General features: G+C 40.3%; 1 long non-coding RNA gene across 1 annotated transcript; it reads right to left on the reverse strand.

The window, feature by feature from the left end:
* Window positions 1–5,455: 5,455 nt before the first annotated feature.
* Window positions 5,456–13,737, reverse strand: LOC119087376. The gene is made up of 4 exons (XR_005090791.1): window positions 13,511–13,737; window positions 8,888–8,990; window positions 7,498–7,638; window positions 5,456–5,614 (listed from the first exon to the last, which is right to left on the reverse strand). It is a non-coding gene; the product is annotated as an uncharacterized LOC119087376 (long non-coding RNA).
* Window positions 13,738–15,022: the final 1,285 nt, after the last annotated feature.

A 15,022-nucleotide genomic window follows, 5' to 3' on the forward strand; every position in this document is an offset into this window, starting at 1 on the left:
TTCCTTTTTAAAAGTAGATTCCATAATCTCCCTTTTGGAACCATGACCACACCTAACAGCAACTTTGAAATCTTCAAAAGGACTATGGTAAAGCCATTAAGCTGATTAACACCACGGAAAGATCTGCTTTGGGCTACAAACTACTTAGGACAATTTTGAGATGTCTAGCTGAGATGATCCAGCCTGACAGACTACTTGAACAAAGACTTGAAACAAACCCTGAACTTTGGCATTATACACAGACTGGATAATGAAGGATATAGTTACCTCTCCTAGAATTTGACAATTAACCTAAAATTTTTCTTTCAGGATAAAGAAAACTTCGCCCATACCCAGCAGGAAGCAATTTTAAGAATACGACGCCCACATTCCCAAAGAGGTGGTGTGGGGCAGGTGGTTTTTTGGCCTTTTTAATGGGTTTTGGGTCTGGGATAATTTTCAGTATTTAGGGGGGTTGGTTACAAGTTATTGTCAAGGGTTAGGAAAAAGGCTAAGCAAAGGAGATTAGATTTAAGGTTCTTGTTTAAAAAAAAAAAAGAAAGAAAGAAAGAAAGAAAAGAAAAAGACAATTACTAGTTTTAAATACTTTACATTGGATTGAATTGTTTTATATTGTATACAAATTTGAAACTGATATTGTTAGAAAATGCTATATGCATATTTCTAATTGCATTTATACCATTCATTTAACAATGTAATGCAAATTTCTAATCCTTGAATGTTATTATTATCAACTATTAGGATATAAAGAAATGAAAGCTAGTAGTTAGACATTATCATAGAACTTGTAGTCATATTAGATATGTTTTAAAAATTGAGCAGAGATGTTTTAGACAGGTCATCTTCAAACCCTTCAGAGATCTACAGAATATGGCATTTAAAATGTTTTAATAACTTAGAAAATTTTTCTTTTTTGAGACATGTCGGCTCCTGGCAGTACCAATCTACTTTAGAGAAAATATGGGCATTGAAGAAACTGCATATGGAGTCAACTTTCATTCTGGCAAAAGTTAGCCACTGGACACCAAAGTATCCTCGAATCAACAGGACAAAATGGACAGACAGATCACGAAACAAGGGACTACTGATTCTTGCCAAAACAAGTGTGGTTATGACTTTATCAAAAGGCATCTTCTGAGGCCAGGACAATATGGCCCCATCCCTGAAGTGGCCTTCGCATCCGGAAAAGGTACAGTGCCCTTTTCTTCGAAGGCAGCTTAACAGGCAGAGGGCCGATGGATTCTGTTGAACAATGGAACAGCAGCTGAAAGCTCATGCCTCTCAAAAGTAGACTGGCATTTAATAGAGGGATGTGGAGAAAAAGGGGATGCTGAGATGAAGCCATATATACACAGCCAAGAAGAATGGACAGCTGAATTCAAAAACTGTCAACAATTTTCAGAATTTAAAATCCTGAATCATGACAGAACACTAGTGGAATTCAGGTGTTTCTGGTACATGGACTGCTCTCACCCAATGTGAGGTTGAACTGTTGACCTTGTGTACATCCTACTTCACAAATGAGTCTGTCAGATACACTAAGCCTATAGGCTGAAGATGATACCCCAACACTGCGGAGAAACCTCAGGTGACTGCCCAGGCAGCTGGCTGTTTCTGTCAACTCACAAAATTTTTGGAAGTTGCTTGCATGCACTTCCTGTTTTTATTTTTGTTAGCTAATATTATTCCCTTCTTGGGTCTCTGAGGGAGTTGAAGATTAGTTAGTTATGGTTGAAGATTAGTTAGTTATAGTTGAAAATTAATTAGGATAGAAAGTGCATTAGATACATCTTTGATTTACCAAAATAGGATAGATAATGGAATTATTTTCTCTGATTTGTCAAATACCTGTTTAGGTATTTATTACTTGTATATATTGTATATAGTTATTGTACTTTTGTATATAGTTTTTCTTTTGTTAGTTATAACCTTTTGCTTTTTTTCTTTTTATTAAAATAGAAAAGGGGAAATGTGATGGTAATCTAATTGTACTGAAATATTATTTTGATTGTATGTTAATAAATAAAGTTGTCCGGGGTCAGAGCTATTAGAGCCATAGCAAGAGTGTGGAGGTGGTGGCACACACCTTTAATCCCATAAGATCTCTGTGTGTTCAGGGATATAGCCAGCATTGGAGACATATGCCTTTAAGACCTAGGGGGCTGTACATTCAGACAGTGACGAGGCAGTCATGTGTTTGGGTTTACAACCAATGAGAAGGCAGAACAACATACTATAAAAAAAACGAACCGACAGGAAGTAGGTCTCTTTTCGCGAAGCTGGGACAGCAGGAGGAAGGGTGAGATTTTAGCTCTGAGCTCTGACCTCTCAGCTTTCTCTTTTACATTGTTTCTGTGTTTCTTATTTAATAAGACGGTTGGTTACATCTATACAAAGGCAATTTACACCAAGCTGACAAACAACATCAAATTAAATAGAGAGAAACACAAAGCAGTTCCACAAAAATAATGAATAAGACAAGGCTTCCCACTCTCCCCATATCTATTCAATATAATACTTGAAGTTCTAGCTAGAGCAATAAGACAACAAAAGGAGATCAAGGGGATACAAATTAGGAAGGAAGAAGTCAAACATTTGCTCTTCATATGGAAAAACAAAAAGTCCAGGATATCTAAAACAATCCTGTACAATAAAGCAACCTCCAGAGGCATTACAATTCCTGACTTCAAGCTTGACTCTAGAGCTATAGTAAGGAAAACAACTTGGTATAGGCATAAAAACTGACATGTGGACCAATGGAATCGAATGGAAAACCTTGATATTAATTCACACACCTATGAATACCTGATTTTTGATAAAGAAGCCAAAACTCTACCATGGAAAAAAGAAAGCATCTTCAACAAATGGTGCTGGCATAACTGGAAGTCAACATGTAGAAGATTACAAATAGATCCATATCTGTCACCGTGCACAAAACTTAAGTCCAAGTGGATCAAAGACCTCAACATAAATCCAGCTACACTGAACCTGATGGAAGAGGAAGTAGGAAGTATCCTTGAGCACATTGGCACAGGAGACCACTTCTTAAATATAATACCAGTAGCACAGACACTGAAAGTAACATTAATAAATGGGATCTTATGAAACTGAGAAGCTTCTGTAAGGCAAAGGACATGGTCAATAAGACAAAATGGAAGCCTACATAATGGGAAAAGATCTTTACCAACCCCACATCTGACAGAGGGCTGATCTCTGAAATTTAAAAGAACTCATTAAACTACTCATATAAATACCAAACAATCCAATTTGAAAATGGGCTACAGAGCTAAACAGAGAATTCTCAACAGAAGAATCTCAAATGGCAGAAAGACATTTAAGGTATTGCTCAACATCCTTAGTAATCAAGGAAATGCAAATCAAAATGACTTTGAGACACCATCTTACTCCTGTCTGAATTGCTAAGATCAAAAATACTGATAACAGCTTATGTTGGAGAGGTTATGGAAGAAGGGGAACACTCCTACACTGTGGGATTGAAAACATGTACAGCTACTTTGAAAAATTAGTATGGCAGTTTCTCAGAAAATTCGGAATCAATCTACCTCAAGACCCAATGATACCACTCGGACATAAACTCAAGGAATGCTCAATCATACCACAAGGACACATGTTCAACTATGTTCATAGCAGCATTATTTGTAATAGCCAGAACCTGTAAACAACCTAGATGTCCATCAACTGAAGAATGGTTAAAGTAAATCTTGTACATATACACAATGGAATATTACTCAGCTATAAACAACAACAACAACAAAACAATGACCTCATGAAATTTGCAGACAAATGGATAGAACTAGAAAATATCATCCTGAGTGAGGTAACCCAGACTCAGAAGGACAAAGATGGTTTGGACTCACTCATAAGTGGATAGTAGATGTAAAGCAAAGGATAACAACTACAGCCCACAACTCCAGAGAAGCTAGCTAACAAGGAAATCCCTAAGAGGGACATATGGATCACTCTGAGAAGGGTAAATGGATGGGACATCCTGAGGAAATTGAGGTGAGTGGGCGCAATAGGGGGTAGGGGGTAGGGGATGGCAACATGAGAGAATGGAATGGTTAAATTGGAACAAGGATAGAGTGGGAGAGCAATGAATGAGAAATCTTGATAGAAGGAGACATCACGGGGATAGAGAGAAACCCGATTCTAGGAAAGTTCCCAGGAATCCACAAGGAAAACCACAGCTTAGACTACTAGCAATGGTGGAGAGAGTGCCTGAGCTGAACTACCCTGGTAATCAGATTGGTGAATACCCTAACTGTCATCATAGAACCTTTCTCCAGTAACTGATGGAAGCAGATGCAGAGATCCACAGCCAAGCATCAGGCCAAGCTCCAGGAGTCCAGTTTAAGAGAGAGAAGAGGGATTCTATCAGCAAGGTGAACTGAGATCTTGATGGGGAAATCTATAGAGACAACAGATTCAAGCTAGTGGGAACTCGTGAACATTAGGCCAATAGCTTTGGAGCATGCATGCGACTGGACTAGGTCCTGTGTATAAGTGAGACAGTTGTGTAGCTTAGTCTGTTTAAGGGGCCCCTGGCAGTAGGATCAGAATCTTTCCGTGGTGCATGAACTGGCTTTTTGGAGCCCATTACCAGTGGTGGGACACCTTGCACAGCCTTGATGCCTGAGGAGGGGCTTGGAACAGTCTCAAGTGAATGCATCAGGTTTTACTCACTCCCCATGGGAGGCCTTACTTTTTAGAAGGAGGGGATGGAAGATGGGATGGGTGGGAAGGCTGTGGGGAGCAGGAAGGGAAGAGAGAGGAGATGGGATCTGTGGCTGGTATGTAAAATGAACAAAAGAATTTCTTAATAAAGAAAAAAATGTGTGGACAATGTAGCTTCCAAAAAAACAATGTAAAGAATACAGCTAATGTCTCCCTTCTACCCCTCATAAAGCCTCCTTTCCTTTCCCTGCCCTTGGATGCAAAAGTGACTAGGAACTGTGTGCTTATCACAGTGTGGCAAAAAAAGAAATGCTACATGTATGGCATTAAATAAAACCTGTTCTTTCTGTCTGAGGCTAGTCTAATTGTCATATTTTTTTCTTCCTATAAAATTCTTACTCATTTTTACATGATACAGATTCAAAATCTACTGATTTAATGTGCTTTTGTATCCTTAGATGGGTGTCTTATTTAGGATTTCTATTGATGTGAAGAGGCACCATGACCATAACAACTCTTCTAAGGAAAACATTTAATTGGGGTGGTTCACTTACAGTTTCAGAGGTTCAGTCATCATTGATAGGAGCATGGTCATATGCAGGCAAACATGGTGCTGGCTACATCATGATCTAAAAGTTACAGGAAGTGGACTGTCAATCACAATGAGGGAAACTTAAACAAAAGAAACCATGAAGCCTGCCCCCAGAGTTATATACTTCCTCCAAAGCTCACACCTACTTCAACAAGGCCATACCTCCAAATAGTGCCCTGAGGAATGCACCATGGTGGTGTCTTCTCTAATGGCTCCCTCTAGTCCTTGATTTGCAGTACTGGAGACATCATCTCCTGCCACAGTCTTTGTAGCTCTTCTTCTTGGTCTCAGGATGCTGCTGGTGGTTGTTATCTCTGCCATTTACATCTACAGGAAGCAGAAGGATTGACCGTAAGTTACAGGATATGGAGGTAGGACAGTACAAGGATAGACAGAAGGGGAAGATATCTGGTCTCTAAAGTATGTGACAGGTTTCTAGGGATCCTCAAGTGTCAAAATGAACCTACTGAGAGGTTCCCCAAATCCTGGGAGATGTGGGTGATATAAAAGATCTGGAGAATTACCAGACATGGACAAGAAGAGGACATGGGACAAGGGGTTGTGTGAGTGATAAGGGCATGGTTGCTTCCCTGTGAAGCCAACTTCAACCTTAGTAAACGTTAAGGGAACAATCTTTAGAGGTTTCAGGTGGCTTCTCTAAGGACTCTTTCCATTTGAGACACTGCTGTGAGCATAAAGAAAGCACATGGATCTGAATCCTGACACTTGGAGGAGGCTGTGTCACAATGGTCTGACATGGTCTTCTCCTCCACTCAGAACATGAATACTCAGAGAAGTCAGCACCAGAAACACAACTTTCAGAAGATGATTTGAAATTGAAGAGAGGAGAGTTGCATAGGACAGGATTCCAAAGTTATCTTTTTTTCTCCACTGTCAGAGGAGACTCAGCCTCTATATTAAACTGAGTCACTTGGAGGGTTTCAGCCTGGAAGAAGCAGCTGATGAGAAGATTTTGTAGACTCTGTTTTTAACTGCTCCTCCTCCTCCAGATCAGTGGCTGGCCTAGCATTCCTTGTTTGCCCTTCTTCATGGGCCATAATGCCTCAGAGTTGGGTCTGCATTAGCTGTATGAGGCAGGAACTCTAGAAAGCAGCTCTGAACCCTGACTTGCTCTCTATACAAGTACCTTAGACTCCTCCATTAAAACCTACCCAAGCTCCAATGTGATGAGCACATGTTGCCAGTTGTGTTGATCATGGTGAAAATATTGGGAAAGTTCAGAGAATTTGAATCATTTTCTTTTCTCTTTCAGCTCTCTTCCACATACAGTGATGATTTTAAAATATTTGTGTTCACCCTTGACATGGTAACTTCATATTTTGAGCCTATAGAGAACCAGTGTTGATTTGCAATGTTTACATTGCTCTGTCATGTATATACTGTTCATTGTGGACAATTTCATGCTATCAACAGTTTAAACTGAAGAACACAGATTAACAATCCATCCCAGGCCAACCCAACCCACATACACCACAGCATTATATCCATAGCTCTTCTGAGGCTCATGTCTTCTGAGCCTTCACTCCAGACAAATCTACTTGCAATGTTGCCACATCCCCAACAAGCTTGCATTTCAGAGAGCAGGATACTTAGAGAAACTGAATGAAGCAGAGTTACTTCTCTGCTTTTTCCCATTGTGTCTTCAAAGCTCACTCTCTCCTTTCCCTCATGTTTTTATAAAATTTCACTCTATCATATGTTCATTCCTTATCCCAGGGTTAAATATATGCAAAAAGGAAAACATGGTTGGTTGAGGAAAGAAAGCTGAAATACTATTACCCATCAGGAGTAAGGTTCATAAGGAGAAAGAACTATGAAGCTGTGTTATTACCTTAAGGTAGAAGGGAGGAGACTAAAACTGAAGTATAGGTAGATGATAAATTAGATGATAGACACACACACACAGAGAGGGGGAGGAGGGATAGAGATATAAATGATAAATTTCCAAAACAGCACAATTGTCTTAAAAAGAAAGATGAGGCTTTCTTTTTGCACCTGAAAGAGAGCTTCATTCTGAACAAGAGAACTAGGGGGAAGGAGATAACCTCCGTGGGAAGGATGGCAGCAGGGAGAACAGACTGGAAGAGCCTCCTCAGAGAAACCCCCCAAACAAAGGGCTACCTGACTTTTATGTTTTCAGATGTTGGCAGGAAGCATTACACCTTGTGACTTGGTTCAGGATAGCTTACATGACAAGAAGCATGGAGCAACCAAGGAATCAATGATATTTCTTATGCAGAAGGTCCAGGATTGAACAGATGTTTCCCTTCGTCATGTTCACAAGTCTCCTTCTTTGTTTCTGGTAGCAGCTTGTTTTGAAGAATTTGATTCTGTGAGAAATAAAGGCAGAGAATATGTATTTAATGATAAAAATAATAAGTTTATTAAGAAAAGAGAGCCCAAAAGCAAACAAAAGAATTGTGGAGAGGATGGGCCCCAAAGAATGAATGAAGAATTCCTTTGAGTTCAGGAGACTAATACCAAGAGTTTCAGTCAAATCTGTTCCCTTGAGGACATTTTTGATACAGTGTTAAATCTTTTCAAGTTTGTGAACATAAAAGTATTCAACAGATTGTCACAACAATGTTAGGTTACACACAGAGCTGACTAATGAATCCTCATTTGTGGAGCCAATGATAACCCAAACCAAAGTTTGTTCTCAACCAGTTACAGTAGAGCTATGAGGATGAGTATACAAGAATGATGTCTTTGCAAGAAATGTGGTCCACAAAGGTGTGAAGAGAGAAATATGTGGATCATATCAAATCTCTAAGACATCATGATGTGGGTCTGCTTTCTTTCTCTCTCTCTCTTTCTTTTCATCCCTCTGTATCTGACATAGCATTTATGTGTGACACAAAACAGGAATAGTATATCCAAAGTTAAAAAAAATCAAGAGTACAGAATGTTGTAAATAGTAAAGAGTGAAGATGAATGAAGTGAGAAATATAAATAATGAAAATAACTTCTGTATGTGTCATCATTGTTCCCGAATCAGCCCGAATACATGCTTTTCCTCTTTCTCCAGAGTCTTTTGATATATGCAGACTTGGTCCAACTAATGTTGCAGGTTTAGTAGGCAAATAGGCATATAAACAGAATGTTGGGTCCAGCAAAATGGTTCAGCAGCTTGAGCCACTTACCACAAACACTAATAACTTGGGTTTGCTTTTCAGGATTCACATGGTAAAAGGAGAGAACTGTCTCCAGCAAACTGTCCTCTGGCCTCCACAGATGAATATAGAACAGTGCTTCCTTTCTCTTTCTCTTACAGGTGCATGCATGTACACTGACATGTCCTGCTTTCAGGTCAGGTGATGTGGTTAAGAATTTAAAACTTGCTTTCAAGGCAGTCACTTTGTGGATTGAGCCTTTTCTCTAGAACTAAACATTTTAAACACAACTTTTCCAAATTGTAACATTTCTGCCATATGTGACTTTTTCTGATGTGCTCTTTCCCACTCCCTCTTTCTTTAGAATGTATGCCTTATAACCATTGTAAAGCTGTAACTGGTCCTTTAGGCCTCTTACTTGTTGTAGTAATATTAAAAAATACCATAAATATTCTTCAATACTTACTCAGTCTCCGGGTGATCCTGGAACCCTGCAAAGATCACTGGTGGCTCTAATTTTTTCTCAGTGAGGAAGTTGGAGGAAGCTAACCATAATTGTTGAGTTTTCCCTTGAAGGAAAAACAGATGGAGACACAGTGAGCTCCGTGGCATAGGCTGGTTACCTTCTTCTAGGTAAATTGGGATCTGGAAGAATCCTGAAGATAAAAATCTGTTAAAATAGTTTCTTCCTCTAGATTGGCAACTAAAAATCTTGAATTTGAGGGGTAGAGAAATGGCTTGGCAGATGATATTCCACCAGAGGACCAAGGTTCAATTATTGGCACCCAAATGGCAGCTCAAATCTGTAACTCTAAACTCATGAGAGTCACAGTCATCTTCTGGCCTCTTTGAGAACTGTATGCACATGGTACACAGTTTATACACTCATGCACATAAAATAAAAATAAATAAAATCTCAAAAAAATTTAAATCTTGGGTTTTGTAAGAAAATAAATATCCCATCTATAACTGAATAGTTTCAGGCACATCAATATGGGTGGGGAATTTCAAGCACACCATAACTGGGGTTCAGATTCCAATGTGGTTCAGTCCAAGACAGAAGTGAGGCCTCTTTCTATCCTCACTCTGATACAAAAGCCTAGACATGCACAGACAACTATACTCGGAAAATCATGCACATCTATTGTCTCCGTACTTTATCCCAAGCACATGCAGCCCTCTCAAGTGATGCTACCAAGTGTAAACTATGCGACAACCAAGGGCCCTGGGTTATTGGCTGGCACTTCACATGATCAGCGAGGAGTGGAGGACATAGAATCCCAGTGGAGGCAACTGATCTCAGAAGTAAGAGGCAGTCCAGGGATGACACATAAGCTAGTACATAGGAGGTTCAGAGAGTGGCAGAAGGCCACTTGTAAGCAACTAGTCCCATGAGGTAAGGTCCCTTCAAAAACAGTATTTGTTTTTTCTGTCTTCCCCTGACACCATGAGTATCAATAGTGACCTAAAAGTTTTCAGGCATTTTATACCCATTATCTCATTAAAGTATCACTAACGTTCAACAAGAAATATATGATCCCTAATTAAGAAAGGAAAAATAAAGTCTGAGCAGGTGGCTGATCTTGTGCTAAGCCTTGGCTCACACTCTTTGTGGGTCAGAATATTCATTTATCTTTCCTCTCTCTCTCCAGTTCCTTTTTTACACAAGGGAGATGAATAGGTGCTTTCAGTGTTCAACAGAGGTGGGCATCAATGTGATGGTGTCTTCCATGCCCCAAGAAAGTGTCTACCTTATTCCCCTCGTTCAGTATAAACAACAAATTACAAATCTCCACAGTAAAGTAGATGTTTATTGAAGTTCACCAAACTTCTCTTCTAGAGAAATCAGGAAATTATGTTTTGTTTGGTACAGACATATTTACTACTAAGTGTTCCATAAAAAAAAGCATTCATACTCTTTACTACTATATCAGTAGAAGATTGCAATAGGAATCATTTCAAGATCAGAGAGTATTCCATACCAGCGTTAGGTTGACCTCATGAGCACTATTCTGGAATCAGTTGAGTATTTCTCCTTAAGAGAGAGATGGAAGAAGTCAGACATCTACTGCATCTTAGATTTCAGAGCTGAGTGTTTGAGGCACATCTTACTAAGCTTAGATCCCAGGTGGTGAGTGACCAAGACCTCAAGATGTAATGAAGAACCATGTAGGACTAAGGTAGGCTCCAGAGAGAAAGGCCTCTTCTTGCCACACTCATCTTTGTCTCTCTGAAAATCCACCGTGAGGAACCCCTCCCCTCCAGGTGACTTCACTGCCTAGTTTCTGGTTCAAAACCACACATCCTGTGTTGATTCCCTCTAACAAAGCCACTCCATGAGGAGGGAGCCAAATAATCTTTTCTCTCCACAGAGCAGATTATGGAATCCAACCTATTGTAGTATTATTTTCTTCTGGAGCACCAGCACACAAATAATAACATGGAGACTCATTAACTATGAAATCTTTGCCTTAGCCTAACCCCAACTAGCACTTACTACTTAAACTATAAACCCACCTACCTCTTATAACATATATTAACCTGTTTCTATTCACTACATTCTGCCATGAGGCTTTTACCTTTTCTCAGTGTGGCATATCCAACTTACTCTAAGTCTCCTGGAGAAATCCCCACACCTAGATTCTCCTTCTCCTCTCTCTCCCCTCAGGAATCCTGCCTAACCTCTTCCTGCCTTGCTACTGACCATTCAGCTCCTTATTAAATCAATCAGAAGGTGCCTTGGCAAAGACACGTCTTCACAATATACAAATATTCTGCAACACTTATCAGCATAGACACTAGACATCAGACACCCTACCCTAAATCTCCATAATGCCAGACCCTGCCTCCTAGACCCAGACTCCTCACAGTATCCTGTTGCTGACCCTCTTGCTGGGTCTCACAGGTGTGCATGTCCAGGGAGTAGAATCCTCTCTCCCTGTTTCCAGCCAGCCTTGTTCACAGAATTCATGGGAAGCAGGTAAACACAGGAGCTTAGGCAGGAAGGAAGATTAATGTCTTGTCTGAGAGCCTAGAGCCAGAGTTTGCTGTGAGTCCTTCACCTGCAGGAAGGCACTGGGAGCAGCTGCCAGATGCTTCAAACAACAATAATTTCCTTATGTTTTTATAACATCACAAGTTGAAAAACAAAATAATATTCAGAGAATCGTATATAAATTTCTGAAACAATGAGGCTGTTACATCACCTAGAGGGCCAGGGTCTCACTTATAACATTATTCCAATTACTTACACAGCACACAATTCCAGCAGTACAAAATGAGACCTCCTACACACACACACACACACACACACACACACAAGGTTCTTAGCACTTCCAGCTTTTAACTTGGTGAATTTTCGCCACAACTGTGTGATAGATGCTCTTACTGATATGATCCACAAGGAGAAACTGAAGCAGAAAAGAATTTCTTGTCATCACTCACATTAGTACAAATGCAAGATTTAAACCTAAGCCAGCCACCTTGAGACTTGTGCTTTCTTTCCTATTTTTACCTCCTTCCTTCCTTCCTTTATATCTCACCTCCTCTCTGGAGCTGGAGATTGAATTCACTGCCTCATAGGTACTAAATATATACTCACTATTGAGTTATACCACCAGTGCAACTACAAGACCTTCTTTTTTTTTCCTTTTATTTTATTTTACAATACCATTCAGTTCTACATATCAGCCATGGATTCCCTTGTTCTCCCCCATCCTGCCTCCCCTTCCCCCCAGTCCACCCCCCATTCCCACCTCCTCCAGGGCAAAGCCTCCCCCGAGGACTGAGATCGACCTGGTAGACTCAGTCCAGGCAAAGACCTTCTTTTTTAATCTTTTTTTAAACCACATTTGGCAACCTGACTTCTAACTATAAATTAATCTCAGAAAGATATAGAAAATGTTGGATGGCAGACCCCTCAGTTTGGGAGCCGGTTTTCGGGTTCCTCGCGGCTTTACCCAGCAGGTCTGCATAGAGAGGATGATTAGGACCATGGGCCTGAGTGCAGGTGTCTGAGATGGTCTGCACTTGACTGTGCGGGGGGAGGTCTTTTGCTCCACCCCTTAGCATTTCTATAAATACCCTGAATCAGAGATATTCAGGGCCATTGGAATACGTTCCAGGCCCTCTCAAGACTACTCTTTATTTTCTATCTGTTTATCTCCACAATAAATCCTTCTATCTAATATTTCCTGCTGCTCACACTCAAGAAAACTCTGGGGAGCTGTGGGGTTGTTGGTAAATGCCCCACACCTCAGGCTTCTCAATCTATGAGGAACAACCAAAAACACTTCAAAGATGAAAATCAAATCCTGCCCAGCATTTGCTACCCACCAGATCCATGATCCCTAAAACAGACCTCAGAGAACTGGCTTCACTAATCTCCAAGGTGGATTTTCAGCCCCATCAAGTGGACAACCAAGATTAATCTCACATATCCACAGATAAAATTCAGAATTCTTGTCACTGATGTATCTGACACTCTCTTTCTGCCAAGTATTTTCCTGAGATTCTTTTTATCTGAAAATGGCAATAAATCCTTCAAATAACATTCTCTATTACCAAGACAGAGCCTACTTCTACATATCTTGATTGTACATACACTTCTGTTTTTGTTTATGTATGAATAGTGGTACATACAGAGAGATACATTTTTTTTTTTTTTTTTTTGGTTTTTTGAGACAGGGTTTCTCTGTGTAGATTTGTGACTTTCCTGAAGCTCACTTGGTAGCCCAGGCTGGCCTCAAACTCAAAGAGATCCGCCTGGCTCTGCCTCCCAGTGCTGGGATTAAAGGCATGCGCCACCAACGCCCGGCCCAGAGATACATTTTTAAATGTCTTTCTCTACTGTTATATAAAATAATCTCTTAAAATACGTAACATTCACATAAGACAGCAACTTCATTTTCCTTATAACCCAGTGTCGTCTCCCTGCTTCATTACTTGCAAACTCATACAGAAAGCAAACTTCTCTTTTGCTAAAATCAAATTTGTCTCAAACCCTGTCTGTCCACCTATGCCTTGGATTTCCCCCTTGTGTTCAGAGGATGAAAGAAGGAAATAAGGACTAAGAGTAGCAATGCTATACCTGCTATCTGGGATCCTCAATGGCCATGTGCTGGTGGCTTGGTCCTCAGAGTGGAATGATGTCAGATCTTGAAGGGGGAAAGGTACTGGTCTTAGTTGCCTGGAGGCACACACACTCTCAAAGGGGATTGTGAGTCCCTGCTCTCTCCTTTTCTCTTGCTTATGACCCAGCCATGCTTTGCCTTACCACTGTCTCTATCTGATGAACATCTTCTCAGAGAACCCAAAGCTACAGGACTGCCAAGGGATTGAAGCCTCTAAATTGGGGAACTGAATTAAACTTCTCTCTTTGCTACTTGATTCATCTCAGGAATTTGCTTCTGTACTGGGGAGTTGCTCAACACAAAGATTATAATTCGAGTCTAGTGTACCCCAAAACTTATGTGTTAAGATTTGGTCCTGAGGCAGTGGCATGATTTTAGGAACTGATCCAATGTTTAGGGGATAGGGCCTTAGTAGGAAAAGGGTGCATCTGCCTCTTTGAATGTGCCTATGAAGGTTCATGTTTCTCATCCATACCTTCATTTTTCTGCCATTATAGAAAGAACAACATCAATTTAACACATATTCTTACTGCAAGAGGCTCTGATTCAGCATGAGTCCACTCCAGACGAACCAAGTAAGTGTGGAAAGAACCCTCTGAAACCAGGAGCCTAAAGTGTCAGTTCATTTTCAAATGTTTTTTCCCAAGTATTTGCAACAACATCAGAAATCCTGCATGATAACTAATCATTGTACTGACATCTGTATCCTATCCTTGTCCATCTAAGGTTTCACACCTACATCTAAATTTGGTTCCACACCCTGAACCCAGCTCCTTGTTTCTACTGATTATCCAGTGTTCATAGAAGCTACCATGTTTCAGGAAATCTGTTGAGCAACAATTTTTCAATTTCATAAACTCTCTGCATGTCAAAGAATGTAGGAAATACTCTTGGCTCTACCTCATGTGAGCATATATCCATGTTACTCCTGTCACAGATAGAGCCTGTGACAGAGAAGGTGGGAGTGAGCAGAAGGAGGGGAGGGAGGGGGAACTTTGTTTGGTATGTAAAATGAAAAGAAAACCGTTTAAATACAAAAAGATGATGAAAGAGAGAGAGAGAGAGTGAAAGAAAAAAACAAAACAGAAGAAGCACAAAGAACTCCAAGGTCCCTCAATAGGAACTAATAGTTGTGCAAGGAATTAGCCATCACCCAGAGAGCTGGATCTTTCCCATGAGTTTTCTGCAGTGACAGCCAATGTTTGTGGGAAAGGGTAGAACAGGAACAAGGGGTTTTGACTTTTCCCTCCTGGTTGCTCCACTTCCTCTTTATATGCAAATAGCTTCCCTTTCAGAAAGCCATTTACTTGAGAAACTCAGTTTCTGTAGAATTCCACATAAATCTTCAATCTTCATTTTAAAATAGACATCAGTAATGCAGGAAAGTAGCACACAGAGCATGATGCAGATAATATTGGAGCTGAATTGAAACCTGTTAGATTGGTGAATAAAAGAGGCAGAGTCAGCCT

This window comes from Peromyscus leucopus, chromosome 2 (genome assembly GCF_004664715.2).
Source record: "Peromyscus leucopus breed LL Stock chromosome 2, UCI_PerLeu_2.1, whole genome shotgun sequence".
In the NCBI taxonomy this organism is placed as follows: domain Eukaryota; kingdom Metazoa; phylum Chordata; class Mammalia; order Rodentia; family Cricetidae; genus Peromyscus; species Peromyscus leucopus.